The following is a 23,462-nucleotide window of genomic DNA, read 5'->3' as shown; positions in this document are numbered from 1 at the left end:
TAATTAGTTTCAATGTAATGCAGCATTATGATTCAAGCAACAACAACCTCATTTCATTCCCCCCCTCTAAATCTGCAACTTTATTACTTATCATTTGATTCATTAAAAATGAAAGCCATCAATCGATTCATTCATTTGGTTCACAGGGTGTCTTTCATTCACCCTTTTACTCATTCATTTGGTGCAGCTTATCCGTTAAGCTCCCTTGTACAACAACTAATTCAAACAATATGCTGCATGCCCGTGTTCAGATTGTCTGATGAGAACCTTGATTAAATTCCAGGTGACAAAGTATGTCAATTGATTTTACTGCACGAGGATAAAATGTCGTCGGTGTGTAAAACTCTGTCTGTAAGCTTATTTCTAGTGGTGATAGTTCTCTGGTCAATTTCCGTCACTGTTTCTCACAGCAACCAGCTTTGCCTCTTCCTCAAAGTTTATCTTTGAGACTGCTTATTCTGCTTGGTTTTGCCTGAGCCTCTCCTGTTTTCTAATTGATCCCAATGAGATTACTGCAGTTAGAACACTGCACAATACCAATCACCCAAAAGCAATTTCAGTGTTTGAGGTTTTTTTTTTTGTCTTTTTTTTTTTTGTTTTTAATGAAATCACCTTAATGATATATAATCACAGCATATTAATTCTGTAATTTTTTTTGTCTCTATATTTCGATACTTGTCCCGTTCCCTGATTAATGAGTACAGACGTGTAGGGCCAGGATATATATTAGTATACTTTATGTTTTTATTATTGTGACAGCAAATGTGCAAGAAATGCTGTTAAGTTTCAGATTTGGTTAAGAAGATTTCAGAATTTTACATTACACATTAGGGACCATATTCAGTGTAATGCCCTTGTTATTTGATTTCAAACCGAAAAACTCCAACTGATTGTTTTACATTTAATAGCAAACAAATTTGTTGTCAAGACTATAATTTACAAGTTAAGGACTTTCTATCGCACATCTTATTGTCATTTCATCAAATTGTCATTTATTTATCTATTTGTTTTTTTGTAGCCACATCTTTGTAAACAGAAGTCAATTTAGCAGTTTTGTGCTTCATAATTCCAGAATTATTAGATCCTCCATCTAGGCACAAATTGCTCCTTCCACAAATATGTAAACACACCACAGAGCATAAATGGATGTTGATTGTGCTTATTATGCATAGCACTTGAGTCGTAACATTCACATTCATTATGTTACTTCTCTCAATTATTCAGATTGTTCCTGCAGATTGTACAAAAGATCTGGGTTTGCTTGTGCCTGTCTGAGTGTCAGGTCTTTCTTTGGTGCATTTTTAAAGGTGTATAGGGATTCGCTTGAAAGGAAACCAAGCCGTGCTCACAGAATAGTAAGTCTCAGGTGATGTTCTATTCACAAAAGCGGAATGCAATGTGTGAAGGTGAGTGTGATAGCACACAAAACAGGACTGACAGAGGGGCACAAGGTGCGATTTGTACCATCAGGGATTATCCAGTTTTCTGCGAAGGGAGATGTTTCTTTCTCTTTGTTTCCATCTGTCACCAGCTGCCGGCACACAGAACAGAGACTAAAGTGTCACATTGTGTTTCTCTTTTTTTTGTTTTTTTTTGTAACGCAGTCCCAAAAACATGTGACGTCTCAAGTGATGGGAAAATAAATTGACGGATTGTAGGCGTCAGCACTTGTGACTTATTCAGCGATGTATTCTATTAAAAAAGTAAACAGGAAATAAATGCTAAAAAAAAACAACAACAACAAAAAACAGCTTCTTTATTTCCTAATGAAAAAGTTTTTAACATTGAACTTTGGCTGGGTGGTTGGTGGAGACAGCACAACGATGCAGGTCGAATCCCGATGCAGTAATATTTATGACATTGCAGGTAAAATACAACATATATTTGGCTTTTCTTAAGTTTATCTGTTCCCTAAACAAGAAACATGTTGCTCTTCAAAATGTGTGTTTCCTGATATATTAACTGTTCTGACTACTGAGTCATCTATGCACTTTTATTTTATATTACACTGACAAAATACTTGCCATTTTAAAGTATTAGGCTACCGCTTTTCTTTGAATACATTAAACAATAAATATAACTAACCCCAGGTTAATTGTAAATGTAAAAAAAAAAAGAAAAGAAAAAAAGTGTACAGTATCCAAGTATAAATAGATCGAGTGCATTGATGGCATGTGTCACATGTTGCTAAACAAATGTATGACATATATTTTCCCAGAAACAACGACGGTAAAACAGCTCACCCTAAAAGGCACTCTTGTCACTGTGCCCCGAGAGCCAATTAAGATGATAGCCTCTGGAGCTGTGCTGCCAGAAGGAAATCCATTTCGACACAGTTCCAGAAAAAAGCAAAGGCACGCTCAACAGAGCTTGAATTTCCTTGTTTCCCCCTGACTCTTTCAAAATGTTCTGCTATAAGGCTTTTCTCTGTCCAAAAACACGTTCACAGCAATCCAAAAAAGACTACCTTTATGTCCCAACGACCTTTCTAACATGCATATGTTTCACTTACCCTTGTCTAAAGAATGAAAGTCAAACCTTCTGAGTAGAATTAGCAGCCTGCCACTCAGAAAATGCATTTTGTCAAACAGAGCGCACTGTACGGAAATCTCGACCAATGCTCCTACTCAATCACACATTGTCTAAAGATTCCCTCAGCAAGAGTTCATTTCTCCAAGATCACCAGCAGTCAGGTTCTTGACCCGCTGGCAGAATGAGCAGCACATGACAGTGGCAAACATAAGGTTTGTAAATGTAAGCTTTGTTCGACAGGAGCAGATGGAGCCCACACAGCTACTCACTCCAACCGCTCTGTTGTTACTGCCTGGCCATGAAGAGCTTATCCAAATGGAGGCGTCCATAAAGCACCAGAGTGCTGGAGTGCTTCGACTACAGTCGGTTCTTGCATGAAACTGCTGAAGCTGATTCTTGTCTTTAAGGTCTCAGACAGGGGTGTCAAACATACGGCCCGCGGGCCGGATCCGGCCCGCCTGGGGGTTCGGTACGGCCCGGGGGATAAATCTGCATTATTTAAAAAAATAATGAATTTACTGTAATTTTCTTTCAAATCTGTGGTTCCTATATTGTCCGCTAGGGGCGCAGTGTTTCAGTACGCGCAGACAGCATAAGAGCAACACTGTGGTGGAACTAACACCTGGAGGTGGTAACATTTACGTCTGTTCAGCGTCTGTTGGTGGCAATTGCATTATCCATTTTTCCTTTAGCCTCGCACCCTCATTAGCGAAATGTCTTTGTCAAAAAGGAGAAAAGTGGACACAGAGTGTCGGATTTTTCAAGAAAAATGGACATGTTCTTATATGTTCACGGAGGTGAATGGGAAACCCGTGTGCCTGGTGTGCCAGCATCAAGTTTTGGTGCTTAAAGAACACAATATTCGGCGCCATTATGAAACTCAGCATGTTGAAATATATACAACGGCTTGCAGGGAGAACTGAGAAAACAAAAGGTAAATGAAATGATGGTGCGTCTGACGAAACAGCAATCTGTTTTCACCCAGAGTCGAGAAGCCAGTGATGCTGCGGTGAAAGCCAGCTACCTAATTGCGAGCTAAATAGCATTAGCATCAAAGCCGTACAGTGATGGAGAGTTCGTTAGACACTGCATGCGTGTCCTGAGAAGCGACATGCTTTTGCCAATATTAGCTTGACAAGAAATACCGTGGCAGACAGGATTTCAGAACCATTGGCAGATTTGGACCACCAACTGAAAACGCAAAGTGGAATCATTTTTGGCATTTTCTGTTGCTATTGATGAGAGTACTGATATTACGGACGGCGCTCAACTGGCCATATTCATTCCTGGAGTTGATAAGACTTTGACTGTCACAGGGGAGTTTCTTGAGCTCGTGCCTATGACCGACACCACGACAGCTGAGGACATTTTCCGCTCCGTAGTTGGAGCGCTGGACAGAATCGGGGCGGACTGGTCACGCGCCGTAAGCCTGGCTACTGATGGCGCGCCGTCAATGATCAGTAAAAAGGCAGGTGTTGTGACAAAGTTCAGAGATAAAGTGCAAGCCACAAATGGAGGAGGTAAGTTTTGGACATTTCATTGCATTTTGCATCAGGAGGCATTATGCAGCAAATCGCTAAAAATGGATCACGTCATGGAGGTGGTTGTCCGAACTGTTAATTTCATCCGAGCCATAGGTCTCAATCATCGTCAGTTTGACAGCCTTCTCAGTGACTGCAACATTACCCATGGTGTGCCTTACCACACGGAAGTACGATGTTTAAGCAGAGGTGCTGTGCTGAAGCGCTTCTTTGATTTACGTGGCGAAACTGGACAATTCATGGAGAAAAAAGGTAAACCTGTTGAGGAATTACAGTGCCCACTATGGCTGCAGGACCTTGCGTTTATGGTTGACATCACTGAGCACTTGAATAATCTTAACAAAATGTTGCAAGGACGCAAAAAAAATCGTAACACAGTACTATGACAGCATAAGTGCGTTCAAGTTAAAGCTCAGGTTATGGGAGACGCAGATGGCAAGCGGTAACCCTGCTCATTTTCCCTGTTTAAAAGATATATGCGCAGCAAGAGTTAATTCTGATGCAAAACGGTACAAAGACAAGATTTCAGGGTTGTTGAGGGGGTTTGAGAAACGATTTCAGGTTTTTAGCGAACTCGAGACAGAATTTGAAGTTTTTCGCTCACCATTCACAGTCAGAGCTTCTGATTGGCCCGTTGACATGCAACTTGAAATCATTGATTTGCAGTGTGATGTAGAATTGAAGGACAAATTTGCATCTGTGGGCTTGGACACATTTTACAAGTACCTCCTACCAGGCTATCCTACACAGGCTGCAAAAATGTTGTCCATGTTTGGGACTACCTACCTTTGTGAGCAAGTTTTCTCACTAATGAACATTAATAAAACAAAGCTGCGCTCAAAGCTCACACATAAGCACTTACATGATATTCTGAAATTGGCTGCTTCTCAGGACATGATGCCTAATATTGATGCTCTTGTGCAGGGTAAACAATGCCAAGTTTCAGGGGCAAATACTAAGCAAGACGAGTATTTGCTGTGGAACTCATTCATTTGTTCAAATTGCTTTCCAGATGTTGAAAAAACAGTGTTTTTAAGTTCCACAAAGCTGTGACTAAATGTTTTGCAACATTGTTACTATCACTGTGATCAGTTATGCATGACACACATAAATGTTAAACTGAGTAAAAGTGTGCACATACTTTTTTTTTAAGTTCTTAGGTTGTTCATAATGTATTTAGTAAAAGGAAAATTCATTTAATAAAGATTTTTATAATTGACTAATTCTTCTTTTCACTAATTATTAGTATTAGTCACTAATACAAAGAAAAAAAGTGGATTTATTGTTAGTTCTATGTAATTTTGCAATGAGTTTACTGGCACGGCCCGCTTGAGATCAGATTAAGCTGTATTCGGCCCCCAGACCAAAAGGAGTTTGACACCCCTGGTCTAAGAGAAATATTTGCACAGCCCAGCACAGTGTGATTGTTGGAAAGAGACATTTAAGTCGAGCCATCTTTAGAGTGAATGCACATGATGACAGGATTGATGATGATGATGACGATGATGATGATGATGATGATGATGATGATGATGGTGGAGACAGTGCTTTCAACAGGACATACTTAAGTGCCTACTGTGTAGAGAAATTTGAAATTGTAGTATTGTCTTTTCATATTGAGGTAGAAGGGTTGAGTTAGGGCAACTGGACTTGTTTTGTAATCTTGAAGACGTTTAACCTCTCATCCAAGGGGCTTCTTCAGTTCTAAAAACCGGTTGGCGAGTCCCAGGTATTTAACCACCCAAAGGTGTGGGAGGGGCTCAGGCTGATGGTACTCTTGGCAAGGTGTTGATATTCTTTTCTTTTTTTTAATAGGGAACGTGAGCTGGGTTTAGACCGTCGTGAGACAGGTTAGTTTTACCCTACTGATGATGTGTTGTTGCAATAGTAATCCTGCTCAAGGTGCAAGGTGTTGATTTTCAACAATAGGTCTTGATTACCAACGAGGTGTTAAAAAGGCCAATAGGACCTCATAGCAGTCGTTAACCTACAACTTTATATCTGGTGACTACGGTAATCAGATGTGTTCATCGAGACCACAGGCCACAAAGGATATGGTTGTGCTCCAAAAACGTATTTTCTGTTTCAACAAGGTACTACAGCTCATTTGTTTGCAGTGCCTGTTGGACATGCCACGATGACTGATTGCTTGTAGTTGGGGCAGGGAATATATGTACATGCTCAGAGCCTCCAGGTTAGATTGTAAAAAGTGCTGGCAAGATTCCAACTGCTCAGTTGCTCATAAAACTCAGCCCTCAATTCAATCAACATCACAGAAGAACAGTTCCAACTTTACTAATTGTATAAAAGGTGCTAATTCAATGTTCTTCAAGGTTATCAGCTGCTGCACTGTTGCACTCAACATTGATATCTAGCTAGTGGCTACAGATACTTGCTGTCTCAGCACTGGTTGCTAAATTGATACGCTAGAAGGTATGGTTTCCTCAAGTGTCTGTATTTATTTCACATATACTTTGAGAGAAAATGTTTATAACCAAGCGTTAACACAAAAACAAACCGGATCGGAGTAGCACGGTCAAAAGTCTAAATGGGCCAATCATATTTCTTTATTGCCAGCTGAGCAAGTAGGCAACGCTCCGGGCCTTCCAAGTGGTATGACGGGTGACAACTGACGCCTGTCATGACATGTCATGCCAAAGCTAGCGGAAAGTGGAGAAAAGCCTTTAGCGCCATTTTTGCTCTGCTCTTAATGAGGGAATAGTTGTTCAAGTTCTGATGAAACTGTCACCACTGCAGCATCTACATGGTTATAAAAGCCTGCAGGAACTTCCTGTTTCAGTGACAACTAAACCTCCCGCCTTCTCCTCAAAGGACAGTAATTGCCACAGCACCACTCACACCAATAAGAAAATTGTTTAAACATGAGCTTTTAAAATGGATGTGCAAGTTCATCAGAAACCTTAGTTGTCCAGCTGTCTTGCTCGGTTAATTGGTTGTGAAATGTGGCTGACACTGATCCTTGATAAATTACAAGGGATGAGTCCTCAGGGCTGGACTGCCACCATAAGACTTTCTCAAAAAACTGCAATGTTCTACCTATTTCTAATTAACTGTAGAATATATAAAGCACCACGTAATATGTGATCCATGCCTGATTAAAAGTCTGACTCTAAAGTTAGCACACAAAAGTGAGAGGGGAAAGACAGATGGCTTTGAGGATTTCCTTTCTTTGTCCAGTGAGACAGATGGTGAAAACCATTGTGTTTTTTGTATTTATTTATTTATTTATTTATTTATTTAATTCTTTATACTTATATTTTAGATTTATTTAAAAAAAATCCAAACCTCTGCAAGATATATATATATATGTATATATATATACATATATATACATATATATACACACATATAATAGAATACCTTCTGCCGTACAGCTTCAGCCTTGTGAAAAATGTGATTTGATGGGTAGAACTGCGGCGATCATCTCCTGACGGATGATCTGCCTGCGTTTACAAATCAGAAGATTCTCTGGCCTGATGCGACGGCCCTTCGGTTGGATTCTTTTCCCTCGGTGTGCTGCTCCTCGCACTTTTAGCTCCCCGTTTGCCGCTTGCTCACCTCCAGGAGGAAGGGGGTGAAATGGAGCAATGTGACAGTGTGGTGGGGCAGTGCTGCTGCCTTGGAGCAATACAAATGGTGGCTATGGATTTTTTTCCCGCTTGGTGCCAGCTGTGACTTTCTCCTCCCACCCCCTCCATTTCCCAGTGTAGATGCCAGGGTGGAGAACAGAGCCAGAGCTCCATGAAGAGGGAACAGCCTGAACTACTCATGCCACACAGGGACGTTATTTGGTGAGGCAGACGGTAACTGCACTGCACTGGTGTATGCTTCTGATGTGTTTGAGTAAACATCTATATCTATATCTATATCTATATACAACTTCATTTATTTCTATTTACGTGCTCCAGCTGTGCCTCACGTAGGTGTGTGTAGGTGTTGAATTGCATTTATGTGTTGTTGAGAACTGACCACCTGAAATTAGTCAGTTCAGTGTATTTCTTTGTTGTTGTTGTTGTCCCCCCACCCCCCTCCCCCATTTCCTAATTGGGTATAAAACTGCAATTATTTGGAAATATATTTTGAGGTCATTATTATTATTATCTACATTATTATTATTATTATTATTATTATTATTATTATTATTATTATTATTATTATTTATTTTGAGTTTTGTAAATACTTGAGTTTCACAATACATTGTATTATTCTTTACCAAAAATCCATTATGTTTCTGTCTTAATTACTTACACCAGCTCCAGCAGTTGTTCCTAATTTTCTGATCGTAGCCCATATTACAACAATTAATTAATGTAAACACACGTTATATTTTGACAAGCCAGCCAGGAGCTGGTTGTACAGTTATCAAGTTGTGTTGCATTCCAAAGAAAAGTCACATTCAACCATTCAGCCTCACCAAATCGAACTGGAACTCGTCATGGCAATGGCAATTTTTGAAAAACTCGGGATTAAAATTCCTAATGCTGTCTTAGTTGACAGCAGGAACTGAAGGTAATTCTTCTGCAGTCATAGATTTCCTCGAGCAGTATGGTGAGATAAATTGCAAATATATAATCGATTGTTGCGAGTCAGAGTTTTATCAACTGTTGGTTGTTGCAAATGTGTTGGGATCCTCAGTAGCAAAGGATCCCAACATCATTTAAAAAAAAAATAAAAAGGCAAAAGTCCTGTAACAATACATTTTTAACGAGATGGGACACCAGCTTCTCTATAATTAGTGCTGTAGCTACAGTGTGTGATGCAGGGCTACCTTCTTTTTATGAATCTAATGTTACAGTAATCTATTAGTGCAATAATAGTAAAAAAATAAATAAACAGAATGTTGTTGTGCAAAATGTGAAAAAAAAAAGCCTATATCCATTGGGCGTATGACAAGATAAAAATGAATTGTAGTACCCATTTAACTCAGCACGACTTATTACTGTGGAAACATTATTTTCTTGATAAGTCATACCACCTACATTTCATCCAGCGATGTTGGGCTCATTCTGCAGAGTTAAGGCCGCTGGTTTTAAACCGCTTGCGGTCGATAAACATGTTTGGTCGATCGCTCAAGGCAAAGGATTTTTGAGTCTATGTGGGGATTATTTACTCCTCCCAGTCTTGGGGCCGCAGTTTGTTTGTTTTTTTTCTACAATCTTCAGTTGACCTCTGAGATGAACAGTTAATAGCGCACACTTTATCTACACTCCTTCATTAGCGCACTGCTGATTATTCCTCGGGTAAAGACTCGGAGCAGCAGCTGCTAATCGCTCTGCTCTAAAACTCACCGCCTGCCGAAGGTCCCAGGAGTTCTTAATCTATTACCGATTTAAAGGAAATCTTGATACGAAATATTCTGATAAGTTTTCTTTCACCCTATAGAATTCCAATGGACGTTCTTTTATCCTGTTTTTAACTATTTTCTTCTTTTCTTTTTTTTGGTGTGCTTTGAAGAGGGGGGGGTGGGGCAACTCATTCCTTCATTTTTAAAACCAAAACAGCTATTAATCTTTAATAGTTATTTTTTTGTGATATTTTTTCCTTTATTAATGTGGCACGGGATGTGCTATGAAAAACAACCGTTATATATTTTCTCAGTGCCTGGAATGTTTAACAACGGAAATGAAAGAGGCCTAGGCTATCCGATATTTAGAGACTTTCTAAACACATGGGCCTCCAAAGAGCTCACAAGCCCTGAATCAACAATCTAGCCAGAGATATCTTAACAAATACACACAAGTGGAGTCACAGGCAGAGAGCGCCTTCTCAAACAACCGTTCAGCTCCTCAATAACACTGTGTTTAATTTAGCATTCTCCGAACAGTGCAGTCAAGAGCTCTGGATAAGAAAAAAAAAAAAACTTGGTTCCTGATATATGGACTCATAAACCCACATCCACTGCTGTCACCTATGCCTGACTCAATTTCCTACCCATTAAAGCTGAAAGACTCCTCGCATAACAAGACACATAACGTGGGTCAGAGATGATACATAATCGTAGGAGTCGTGAGAAGTGTGAGGGGGTGCTCAGGATGTGTGTCAGACAGATATAAAGGGGTCAGCGCAGCACGGCGAGGCCAGCTGTGATGTAAGAATTTGAACAGACAGCGGAAGTCAGAGGTGTGGGGCGGGGGGGGGAAGAGAGGACAGGGGCGTCCTTTTCTGCAAACCTCTTCCGCGCAACTTCCTCCCAAAGGTGATGCGGAACGTATAGAACATCAGATGGAACTGTGCATTTAACTGTGTAGGAGGCACTCTTATTATCTTTCAATGTGTTTACTCTGAAAGTGTGCCTCCGCTTCAGTGGGCATGAGGCGGATTACGAGTACAGGAGCTTGGTGACTGCATAACTTTGTTGCCATGGCTGCAACTTTCAATTACAGCGTCCCTTCCATGATGGCAAAGCTCTTGGAGCGCTTATGGGAAAGCTCTTACACAATCACACAGCGACCACAAAGCACAACTCAATCAAGTCTAAAAAGTAGGTAGTATACAAACTGATCGCTCAGTGCGTTCCGTGAAGCTTTTTTTTTTTTTTTGTCAATTACAATAATGTTGATGTGATCGAAATATCTACACACCCATATTGACAGTGGGCAGAAATTAAAAGAGTGCTCCAGCCATCCATTGTTCCTCTGCACTTATCCTACACCCAGGCTTGATGGTCCAGAATGAGTCACATAGAAAAAAACAACCGTCCACACTCACAATCAAACCTGCGGCTAATTCAGTGTTGCCAATTACACTTAAAGACATAGACGCCTTTAGAGTGTGGGAGCAAGCTGAAGTAGGCTGAAGGTAACCAATGCAGACAGACACAGGTTGAACACGCAAACACCACACCGAAGGCTGCGCACTTCGGAATCGAACCCATGACCTTGGGCAATGCTAACAAATGCACCACCACACGGCCCCTGGAGACATTAGGCGAGTGCGTTGTTTTCAAAGCTCTTAGCTAAGGATCTGAAATCAATCACAGTGGCTCTTAAAACCTAAAACAGGACCAAGCAACTTTAGGTTAAGCGGCTCAATATAGCCAACAGATGCATGCCTGAGGCAAATTGGTGTAGCACCAAGAGCAGTTAACATTCACATTTGCATGGCAACAGCATTTTGAGGGTGGAGTAATGGTGGTTACTCAGTCAAGGCTGCACGAGCAGATTCAATCACACCACACAAGACTGATGGTAGGGTCGCCGTTGCACAAAAACACAAAAATGACTGTGGAAAGCATGCGGAAACCCATGAATAAATAACGAGGAGAGAGACAAATAGCTGTAATAATTGCCATGTATGTATGTTTTTTCTATGCATTTATGCGGTCCTGCCCGTGTCATTTTGCTTCTCCACGTTGCGACACCAACGACAAACATCCCTCAAAGAAATGGCGATGAATTTGAAGAAACGGTCAGAATTTTACCCGCTTGCGAGTTTGATTTGCTTTTGCCTATGTTGGAGGGAAACAAAAGAAAAGCAAAAGCAGATTGCTGGAAGAAAAATGGCAGAACATTTTTAAAAGCAGTTAGTGTAATTTGCTTTACAAGAAGAAAAATAAGTCGCAAGTAATCTATCAGTGATGAAATTAATCTCCTTGGTGCTTTTCTTCTTTTTCAACAGGTCTGATGAAAAAGAGGAAAAAGTAAAAGAGGAAGAATTGTTTTCAGTTTTTTGTTTTGTTTTAGCACAATATAAAAAATAGAAAATAAAAAGTGGCTTATATCCGGAGTTCCCTTGGATGGCAGGTCATTTTCATTTCATGGATGATTTCAATTGATACTTAGCAACAGAAGGGCCCCTGCTCTTTTTAAAAGCAGTCACGATGAAAAAAAAAACAAAACAATGCAAGATTCAAAGGACAGCGCACAAACAGAACTCCGCCTCCTCCAGCCTTGAGATGTGAAGATGGGTGATGATCAGTGCCATCTCCGGCAATGTTCTGTTGCACGCGCTCATTAAATTGCACTCGTTGCTGGCTGGGGGTTTTATTACATTATGCTTACTTGAGTCTGATAATGTGACTGACGTGTCAAAATTGTGCAACGGGCAGCCACATCTTAACTCAACACAGGGCGCCATTTAAAATCACAGCAATTTTGTGGAGCGTTTGCCGTGATTTATGTATTTTTTCGCCCTGTAATGAGGATAAGACACTCAGTAACGAGGTGGACAACAGCAAGCACAGCAATAAAAGCTGTTTGTTGTCTCCTTTCCAGCGATTTGACACTGCGTGAGTGTGCTCGTAAAGACGTGTCCATGTTGCTCTTACAGCCTAGTTAGTAGTGACAGCCTTATGCATAATGCACAGAGCATGAGGACAAGGATTACTGACATTTGGTTGCTAGTCATTCAGGATATAGCTACCCTCGGGGGGTGACCGTGCACATACATTCATATGTACAATCACAAAAGCTGGCTGAAGCACATATACACAAGCACACACATACTATATATCCTTGGGCCAGCGTGACTGGCAGTTGTACTTTATTTTTCATCAGAGCCATCATTTGGCTGCAGCAAACAATTGTTCAGCCCCCAGTCGTCGTTCTAGCGTGGATTTAGCGTTCCAGCGGACTCACTGTTTCCACTCTTTCCACTCCACAGCGTACCATTTACAGTTAGCTGCCTTACATTTGAGCTGTGGGGGTTTTTGTTTTGTTTTTTGCCTTTTTTTTTTTGTTTTGTTTTTTTTAAATGGCATTTTAACATCACAGACAGTGGCATGTGACAGAGACCGCATTAATACAGCAGCTATAATTAGGGAGAAGGCTGCGTGACAACCCCACATTGCTCGCAGTATTGTAAACACGACCAGTCCATTACACAAATCGTGTAGCCTGCCCAAACGCACGCACACACACACACACACACACACACACACAGTCAGGGGGGGAGAGAGAAATAAAAAACGCATTAAGCCAAAGCTAACTGGGAGGATCACACTTTATTTTTAAACTGGCAGATCAAGGTCTCCAGTGTAAACTTGTCACAACAAGGCATTAGACGAGCTGCTAAAACATTGTCACTTTATTTGATTCACAGATGTAAAAGGGATATTCGCCTCTTGGATGAAATAAACAAATGCACCTTAAGTGCACGAGAGCCTTTTTAGAAATTCAGTATTTATTGCACACTGTTCTCTGAAAAGGTGATAAGCGGCACAAACCACAAACACAAGCATCTCATCTATGTCAGATGAAGAAATATGTGCCAAGTAAAGAAAATACCATTGCCCAGGACTTATTTTGATGTTATACTATCATCGTGGCAGGAACTTCTTACCGTTTATGAAAATTCAATCCAAAAATGGAATTTCCTCCGTTTGTGAGTAGTGTTGCCATGCTGTACTTTGAATAAATATACTGTTGGCGGAAGGATACCAAGAAAAAATAGCTGTATGAAAGTATAGTAAGAAATAGCCGAGACACGTAAGTGCAAATTTGTGAATTTTATTTATTTATGAAAACAAACAGTGATGGAATAGACTTTAACCAGTGCAACTGCAGTACAAGAGGCAAGCGTGAATGTGGTGATGTTCACGTGCCAGCAAGCTGCTTGTCCTCTAACAAACTTGTGTTTCTATCGTCATCAAAATACCTCTTCAAAATATGGCAAGTAAGGAAAAACACAGCAGCTGCTTATATTAGCCATGAAATGAATGGAAACGCTCCAAAAGAAGTGCCGCTTTAGGCGACTCCTTTCAAACAATCACACTCCCAAACTTGCCATTAGGAAACAAAGGTGTATTGCTGGTATAGTCGCACAGCTGGTTTTGTCTCCATTGCTGCACATCATTCAGTGAGAATGGAGGCTGAATGCCCCACAGCTGTTAAAAATGTCATTGCAGCGGACTTTTGAGGGAGATGGTGAAAATGCGCTGCAGTTTTGCCTCCAAAGATACAACCTTAATGAGAGAATCTGGATGTTTTATATTTTAGACCTACAAAACACTCACTGACCACTTAACTGAGCTTACGTGTCACTTTTAACCCCGTGCAGCTGCTAGCTACCTCTGTTTTAGTTCAACGGAGGAACAAACTGGATGATTTTTCTTCCACTGCCGCTGTCACTTTATTCTATCAAAAATAAAGTTGAATATTTTGAGAGAGGTCAGCTCAAACTGTTGTTGCATCACGCTTCCTGACTTCCCTAACCTTATGTACAGCGAGCAACAAAGATATATTTATTGTATTTAAGAAGTTTCCGAAAAAAAAGTTTCCATCACACTGAATCACTTGGGGCAGTGTCATGAAAGCGAAAAGGTAATGTCTACATTCAGCGGCCGCTTTATTAGGTAAATGTTCCATCACATGGCATCAATTCACTGCGATTCGGCACGCAATGTGGTGAAGAGGACTTGCTATATTTCAAAGTGACCATCAGAAAGGGGGGGGGGGGGAGAGATTTGAGTGACTTTGAATGTGCTGAACACGGTCACTGTGTGTATTTCACAAACTGCTGATCCACTTGGATTTTTATGACATCACAACCATTTCTGGGGTTTACAGAGAACGGTCCCAAAAAGAGAAAAAAAACATGTTAGGCGGCAGCTGTGTGGAGAAACGTTCTTTGTTGGTCAGAATGGACAAACGGACATTTGTTGTTTTTTTTCCTCCCAGAAAGAAGTGAAAATCAATAAGTTTTCAAAGTCAGTTTTCATGTCCTTCAAGCATATTTCCACAGGGGTAGGTAATGAGATGCACATACTGCCACAGGTGCAGTGAATGGGAATGATGTCAACTGTACAATTTCTTTCCCTGTGCGGGATGAGTCACTTTCCTAGGCTTCGTTAATAGAGACTTTGTGACACAGAAGAATAGCTCTTGTAAAGTTTTTTAATGTTCTTTTCATGTCCAGTGTCACCCCGCGGCATGTCCTGTGCCATCACTAACACATTTATAGGGGCAAATCGTGCTCACAAACTGTGGCACTCAAGCAAAAATCACAATGACTGCTCTTTTAAAATATGAGACTAGGTCGCTGGTAAACATTTAGTTTTGGCCTTCTCCGTGAGAGAGCACAGTTACTCACAGTTTCATGCATTAATTCTACAATTACACAGTTTGCTCGGGACTACAGGCTTGGTTTAATTAGCTCCAATCTAATTTCTCTACCTAATTCAAAACACTTTGTTCATGAGTATATCGAGTGATACAAGATTAGAATACCTTCAGCAGGGAAAGTTTTATTGAAATGGGACTGCCTCTGCAAAAACGTCCAATTAGTAATTCTCACTGTGACGCAAGCCGAGAAAATGGAAATATTACGATGCTCATTTGTGATCTTCAAGCTAAAATAGCTGCATAAGCCATTGACCTTTCCATCAAAATCAGAAGAACAAATTCCGTTGTTTGCTGACGCCTTGGCTGATCAGATCGCTGTTCTTCCACTGCTATTTTTTCTGCACGAGCGTCTCAACTTTTAAGTCCTTTTCTTCACTTACAGAGAGGGCCCTTTGAGAGCAGGCACCATCATATCCCACAAAAAAAAGAAGGTGTCTTTCACTCAATCGCAAAGGCTTATGGGATGCAGAGATAACAACGCTCCCTCTGGGGGTCTTCTCCTCTGTGTGTTTGAGAGAAGGCTTCACTCTCTTTTTGAGAACGCCTACAGTTAAGGTTGGCTGAGACCAGGGCCTAGTCACAGTACTACAGACTTCTAAATGCAAGGGGGCTCCACACGCCATTGCTCACATTATCACCTTGTGATGCACAATTGTTTGGGTCCTTTGTGCCTCTTCATAATGCACAAAGTAAAACATAACATACAACAATGGTAGGTTGACCAGAACAAAAAATGTCACTGTCTCAAGAACTTGTCATGTGTTGTGCTCTTTTTGTTTAAGGGTTGGTCTCATGATGTCAAAATGTGACCAGCATGATGATGAAGAGGGCTTTTTAAATACAAACTCACTGAACCAGAACATTCAGAGGTCAATTCATGGATCAGACACTCGTGTTTGTGACATTTACAGCTAATCGCTTTCTGAGGCAACAGCACGTTACGCAATACGCACTGAAGTGTTGGACGTGTGCATTCAAAGGTTTAGAGAAGGAAATCCAATGCAATTTAGGGTCATTTAAAGTGCATTATGAAATGTCATCCCAAGGTCGCATAGTCTTAACTTTTTGAGTTGTCTATGTTTGAGTCAGCTGACATCAATAGGACTACCTTTACACTGCTGATGCATTTACATGTTATGGTCTTGGCTTGATGCTCAACATTGTCACTTGATAGTGATAAGCTTATGGCTGAGAACAATATCTTCCTTCAACACTTTGCAATTTGGAGCAATTCTTTGCTCACAGCCCCATGTGTGTTCAGATAGGAAGATATTGAGGAGGTTTTTGGCCTGCACTGTCAGTCGTCATTGAGGGATGTTTTTTTGAGATTCAATGAAATGTAAAACTGAATGAATAAAAATTGACTTGAACTGACTACACACATACAAAGAACCACAATGCAAGGCATGAAAGATTCCATCTGAAAACATTTTGAATTGCCCTGAGTTTCCAAAGAATATTTGCCCTGGATTATAGATTTTTTTTTTTTTAAAAAAACCCACTAATTTCCATAAAGCTTGGAAGATGAAAAGAGCTGGAGAGAGATGCAAGCAAGATGGTTTATATTGCACCAATGAAAGTGAGTGAAAAGTGGGTAACCAGACCAGGAACCCACTCAGGGAGTTGTGATTACATTCATGAGTCAACAGACAGATGATGTTCTGTATGCGTGGTGTTAAAAAAGCTTGTGTGTGAGCGCGCATTGTGTGTGTTTGTGTGTGTGCGTGCGCGCAGAGGTAAGACAAAGCATTTGTGAACATCTACCCACACTGCAGCCCTCATCATTATACGCTCCCACACAATACATGGCTGACCTCGTCCATTCATGTCTACACAAAACGGAGTGTGGCTGAGGATGCACTGTGTGCCTGTGAAGGTTTTCCAAACGACGGCTGCCGATGGATTAATACTACGTCTTGTCATTCATCCTACCTTCCGACACGCGCGACAACAAAGGTTCGCCCTTGAGCGAGAGCGTCCGGGCAGGGGTACCGCCAGGAGCCGCGTGGCACGAACAAAAACACAAGACCACGCACGGGCACGATTGTTCTCACGCGACATTACCTTCCCTAGTCGGAGCCGTGTGTTCCTCTGCTTTGCGAGGCTGATGGAGAAGCTCCACAGCAAATTAATTTCCTGAGACTAATATTACAGCCATCTAATTAGAACCTTACAAAAATAAAAAGCAGCATGTAGTGACATAATATTTCTCACATGCAGGCAGATTTGCATAGAACTGTGGCACAGTGGCAATCATTCAGCGGCAAAAAGAAAAATTGTAATTATTATCATCAGTTAATCACAAAAACAAACAGAAAGGAAGCACAATTCAACGTTGCTTAATGGAGGGGTTGTTACTTAAATAATCATTTGGGGCCATTTATCAAGAAAACCAGTCATGGAATTAAATGTGATTTGGCTTAATCTGTAACAAGAATGCCTATCTAAATCAATTTAAAGCTCGAAAAGGAAAAAAAAGGACCAATTGCGGCAAGCAATGCTTCACATTTTGAATACATAATAAAGAAAGACACGCAGATCGATGCTGCTATTTAAATCCCCATTAATCAACTGCAACAGAAACCCAGTTGATTTGACAAAGTCCTGAGCTGTCAGCGCAAACCAAATAAATCAACTCCTCTCACGTCAGGGTCGTACGAACTTATGCATTTAAATCATCGTCTCTTTTCAGTTTTGTTTTCGAAACAACTGGTTGTTTCTTCAGCGCACAGTTTGGCTGAGGTCTTGGCTCACATCCAGAACATCATGTGAATCGGTAGTAAATCTGAGCAACAGGCATCAGCGATGTCCCCGGGCAAGAGCTTCTCTCGTGTCCAATGCTGAATGCAGTTTGCCATGTTTACGGGCTCTGGCATGGCCGCTGCGGCGAAGGATGCTTGAGTATCTTCTGCTTGACCGGCTAGGAGAGTAAAACCGCCGCCACACATGCCTCATTTATTTCCATTCATTCTTGTTTAACTTTAGTGCTCAAAGTGGCAACTGTTTGACTGCTCATTTGGGTCAAAACGTCTGGTTTTTATTTATGCCCGAGCCCCAAGAGGCTTCTATAAATAATTATCCCCGCTGTGATTAAATTAGAGGGGGGACAGGCCTTTAAGGCAGTCAAATCTGAATCAGCGACTTGCGCGCTAATGGCCACACTTTTGTGTTATTCAGTGGTTTGCGAGAGCAGCATGGAGAATGGCTTGGATAAACACGGCTGCTGTCAAAACAGACGAGCGTTCATTAAGAACTGGGTAATGACTCACGATGGCAGGGGAACTAAAAAAAAATCACAGGGTTTCTCAGTGACATAAAACATTCTCCTTGTTGCTTTAGAACGATAACAAGGTCAAGAATTATTACAGATACTGTTTTAAATGGGTCAGTTTATACTGCTCAATAGAGCAGCCGTTGTTTCCAAGTGAGTGGTCAAGAGAGACAAAAGCGTTCCCTTTAACTCCACCTTGACACGCTGCTCTGGTCCTCTTGTGCATTGTTTCAAACAGTGGCAAATCAAATCCACTCAGTTTGATTTGAGTCGCTTCCCGCAAAGACTTGCGCTGGAAAAAAAAAACAACCCAAAAACTTACTGTCCAGAAGACGCATGTGCACATGCCACTGGAAACGCAATCCACATGACGCAAACTCTCAAAAATCCCACCCATCCATTAGCTCGCCTAACGACGGATAATGAAGCTCACTTACGGCCGGCGTCCTCATATGAAAACAACCGGCCGCGCAGAGGCAGGGTCACGGCGTTAGATAATGTCGAGCACAACGATCACATGGAGGCAAGGGCTGCTGCACGGGGGTCACCACTTGACACGGGACTCTATTTTGACACAAAGGAGGTGAGAGCTGATACAGTAAAGAGTCGAAACCAGAGCCCGGGACACGCAAGCAACGTGATCTCCGCACTCGCGGCCCAGCGTGTTTCTTTGTTTTGCTTTTTCAGCTGCCTTCTTGACAAAGCCAGCAGAAAGTCCAGGTACAACATAAAAAAGCACAACACACTCCACTCAAGAAGAACACCTCTCTCTCTCTCTCTCTCTCTCTCTCTCTCTCTCAGTTCCTTTTCTTCCCGCCTACCTTAATTAGTGGGTATGCCACAGACGGCTGGGGATCATGGGTGTTGAAGTCAAGTCCAGAAGCCGGAGCGGTCTGAGCCTCACCAGGAGAAGAGGGAGAAGATGAAGCGCTGCAATTGGAAGGATGACTTTTCTCTTTTTCTTTCTGCGTAATCACAGAGGCGCCGTTGCGCTGTGCGCCACACACAGACACACAGACACAGACACAGACACACTCACATACTCCCTAAACCCCCGCACGCACGCGCGCGCACACTGACGGACTCTGCGAGCGGGTCGGAGAGCAGCCCGACAGCTGCGCTCCGAGAGATCCAAGAGGCGACAGATAGAGTGAGACACGCTGCTGGTTCTCTTGCTCTCCCCTCTCTCCTCCTCTGTGCCGTGCATCAGCCCGCAGCTCCCACCCCACTTCCCTCAGTCGCTCCCGCGCTCCCTCTCCACTTGCATCTCTTTCTTATACACACGCGCCGCTCCCACACATCCTCCAACCCCCTGAGCGCACGCAGGCACGCACGCTCTCCAGCCCTTTGCGCTCACACACACACACACACACACACACACACACACACACACACACACACACACACACACAATCGTCACCTCTGTCCATTTTTCCTTTTTCCAGTTGCCTTTTTGATGACGTGTTTTTCGGTCTCTGACGATAAGGGTGTGTTCCTGGCGGGGGGGCGCTTAATGTCTGATTAAGTACTTGTCCCCCCCAACCCCCCACCCCCCCAACCTCACTTTACTCAAAAACTATCAACAGAGAGAAACAGAAGATAACAGCGAGCAAAGTGGGGGAAGATCAAGACCAACGGACGGACACTTCATTCATTCCGAAAGGGGGGAAATTCACAAAAAAAAAAAAGAAAAAAAGAAAAAAACGGTTTGGGTTTCCAAAAAACATCGGAAGTGAAATGTAATAATGACGCCGCACCAAAACCACAGGAGCGGCTGCGGAGGGTCCGGCGGGGTTAAGAGTGGGGCAGCGGGTTTGGGGCTTTGAAGTGCAAATGGAAGCAAAATGTCATGGCTAATCTGTGGCAGCGAGCGCAGTTTGTTTTTTTTTCTCTCTTTCTCTCTCTCTCTCTCTCTCTCTCTCTCTCTCTCTCTCTCTCTCTCTCTCTCTCTCTCGCCACCAGCAAAGGCACACACAGTGGCGCGTACCCTTGCTCCCGTGCCTCCCTCAAACCCCCCCTTCCCACCACCACCACCACCTCTCTTTCCTCCTTTCTCTCTGGTCCATTCCATGCAATTTCGCAACATACCGAAGGAGCCGCGCTGAGAGCGAGAGAAGCCAGACAAAAAAAAAAAAAAAAAAAAAAGACTTCAAGCGTCAGATTCCATTTCTTCTCTGGTTTTCCCGGACGACACGTGCGCGCGACAGTTGAGGAATGCAATTTGCGGCAGGAGTTGTAGCGCTACCTGTTTTTCAGTCATGCGTGGGGGGAATTGTGTGTTCACTGAGCGCACGGGCCGTGAGAGCAAGGGTGAATTTTAAAAGGAGAGGCACTTATTTCAATCAGGTCATTTCCTTTTTTTTTTTTTTTTTTTTCCTCATCCACTTCTTCAAACGTGGATTGAATTATTAAACCGGTAAAATAACCTACTCCTCTCCTCGTCCCTTCAGGGTCTGTTTAGACCAATGCAGGTCTGTAGTGCCATTTGGATGAACACCGCTGGACACCTTTGGTGCACGTGCACGCCTGCACGTGCACGCCCAATGTGTCAATCTTTGGAAGGCTGTGAAGCCGTCGCATTAGTTGGCTTCATTACACACAATGAAATCGTTGACGACCGGGCTCATTCAGAGTCACTGCAAAATGATGTGAGGTTGTGAAAATATAAAAAAAAAACACGAGTGTTGTTGACTCACGCATTGACTGTGTTCTTTGCTGATGTTCACAGACGGGCCGCCTTGTCTGAGTGTGCCACTGAGCAGCTGCCCGCCACTTTCCTTCACACATTAATGCCACAGCAGCTTGGCATTTCTTGCGAACCAGCACCACTCATTCATACAGTTTGGCTTTGATAAATATCAACACATGCAGTGACATAATTTCGCTTTGCAAGCACTGAAACTAGGACGGAAGCACGAGGAGGGAACATCAGAGAGCGATGACTGCTGGCGGGAATCTTCTGATGCCCCCTGCGGTGTGCGTATTCGCTGGCCCTGTAGGCTTCGCGGAACATTCTGCAGACGCTGACATTAAAATGTGTGATCTCGCTTCCTATAAGACATCAATAAGCGCACTTCCACACGACGTCAAGCAAATTTTAGGCAAAGTTTCGAAAAAGGCTCTTCAAGTTCCACGATTCCATTGAGTCATTGGATGAAAATTAAGGCCTGGAGTAATTACGTCATGCAACAGAGCAATGCGTTTATCAGGTAAACAAAACCAAAGGGATTACTGAGAAAGATATAATTAGACGATGTACATAATAATATATAATATAATTGTACTTATCGGTAAGCAAGCAGTGGCCTTGAGGATTATAGACAAAATATGGACTTCAAATGAAATGAGACATTCCGGGGACAATAACGTAAACCATCAAGTTCTCATTTTTCAAACTGTAACTCGCTTCCAAACAATAAATTTGATCGGATTGGCCCTGTGTAATCTTGGCAATACATGTATAAGTATGTGGTAATGTCGTCAAAAACCGAAGGCGGAACTTTTGGCTTGTAAATTGTTTGAGTCTAATTTCTGAAAATTAAATTAATCAATACATCCATCCACATATTTGTGGAGAAATTGTATAATCAAATTTACAAGGTTCTACAGCTTTATTATTGGTATGGCACTTATAAAAAGAACACAAGCCCTGAAAAAAGACTAGAAAAATACAAAGAAAACTTCTACAAAGTTGATGTTCCTCTGAGCATCTCCCCCAAACATTCCTAAGCTGGGAAAAAATAGTGAACTCTACATTGAACACATCTTGAAAGCAAGTAAGAGTATTTAAAAAGGAGAACACAAATACAGAGAGAAAAAAAAATAAGTTTTCGACTCAAATTATTCGACTCAAAAAAGCGTGTGTTCCAGAAACACTAAAAACAGAGCAAACAAAAGTGTTGTGGGTTCATTCAAATGAACTTCAGTTATGCAACTGTTCCGAAGAACACGGTGCCCATTTCTCAAAATTCAAGTCAATGAAACATGGCCACATTTGTTCTTGTGTTTGAGAGCAATAATATAGGAAAGCGCCTTGAGAAGATTCTGGATGTGATTCAGCGATTTCAAAATAAAAGTTGACTGATCAATTGACTAAAGAAGGCGACAAGCACCAAGTTTTATTTTGCAAAAACCGAAATGGGTCCAGTTTGAATTTCCCTTTCTGCAACGAATCTGCAGTAGGCACGAGTTCACTCTCTGTCTTGTGACTGAGGTATGACATTGATGTGTGCCCTTTAGCACAGCGGAGAGGAATCCAGTGGAGACAGCCCGCCCTACTCTCATTCTCTTGTCATCTCTGCTCTGCTGTGTCTTGTGGCTCTGTGTGACCACTTCCAAAACACAGTCATTGTTAACAACGATCGGCTTAAAATCACTATTATGCTTCTGGGTGTAGGAGGGATGGGCAAACACAGCATTGCTGCAGGCAGCTCCTAAATGTGATCCAATACATTGCCCAATTCAGTTTCTTCTTTATCACAAGTTCATTTTTATCTCAACTATGAGTAGAAGTTTTGTGCGGATGAGAAATTGACGCCGACTGATGAATTTTGAACGTTCAAGGCTCATTACGTGTGCCTGCACATTTGCAGCAGACACGTGTGAAAACAAAGTTTTGACAGGATCACATTTGTCAGACAGTGCTCGGTGCCGAGAGACACAGTTAATGAGCTTGTCAGCCACTGTACTGTAATCATATACTTTTTTGCTGAATAACTGACTGCAAACAAAGAGCAAAGACATCTAACTAAACGCGTCACAGACATTGAGATTGCATTAATGTCTAGAATCAAACCGGCTGATCAAGATGAAACTAAACGAGAGGAAAAATGAAATCCTAAAGAAGTTTTTTTTAAAAATTTCGATTAGACTCACTTAAGACACCACTAGCTACTGATCTCTCTTCAAGAAACCAGGTTTTTTTTTTATTGGTTGTGACTTATCTGGAACAAAATTCGGGCTGGAGGCTATGCTAATGCTAGTACTGTTTTTCATGGCGATGTTTCCACATAAATAGTGGCAAAGCTTTATAAAACT

General features: G+C 41.9%; 1 protein-coding gene across 1 annotated transcript in view; it reads right to left on the bottom strand.

The window, feature by feature from the left end:
- The window catches only part of opn7b (opsin 7, group member b), a 47,778-nt gene extending 28,393 nt beyond the window's left edge, over positions 1-19,385 (bottom strand). The window contains exon 1 of the mRNA XM_076028533.1: positions 19,247-19,385. The gene's annotated coding sequence lies outside the window, so the exon portion shown is untranslated. The remainder of the gene's footprint in view (positions 1-19,246) is intronic.
- Between the last annotated feature and the right edge of the window lie 4,077 nt (positions 19,386-23,462).

Source organism: Nelusetta ayraudi, unplaced genomic scaffold (genome assembly GCF_046127955.1).
Source record: "Nelusetta ayraudi isolate G7.1 ecotype Tasmania unplaced genomic scaffold, CSIRO-AGI_Nayr_v1 ptg000024l, whole genome shotgun sequence".
NCBI lineage: Eukaryota > Metazoa > Chordata > Actinopteri > Tetraodontiformes > Monacanthidae > Nelusetta > Nelusetta ayraudi.
Note: the sequence above shows the minus strand (reverse complement) of the source record. Positions and strands in the feature narration are given on the sequence as shown.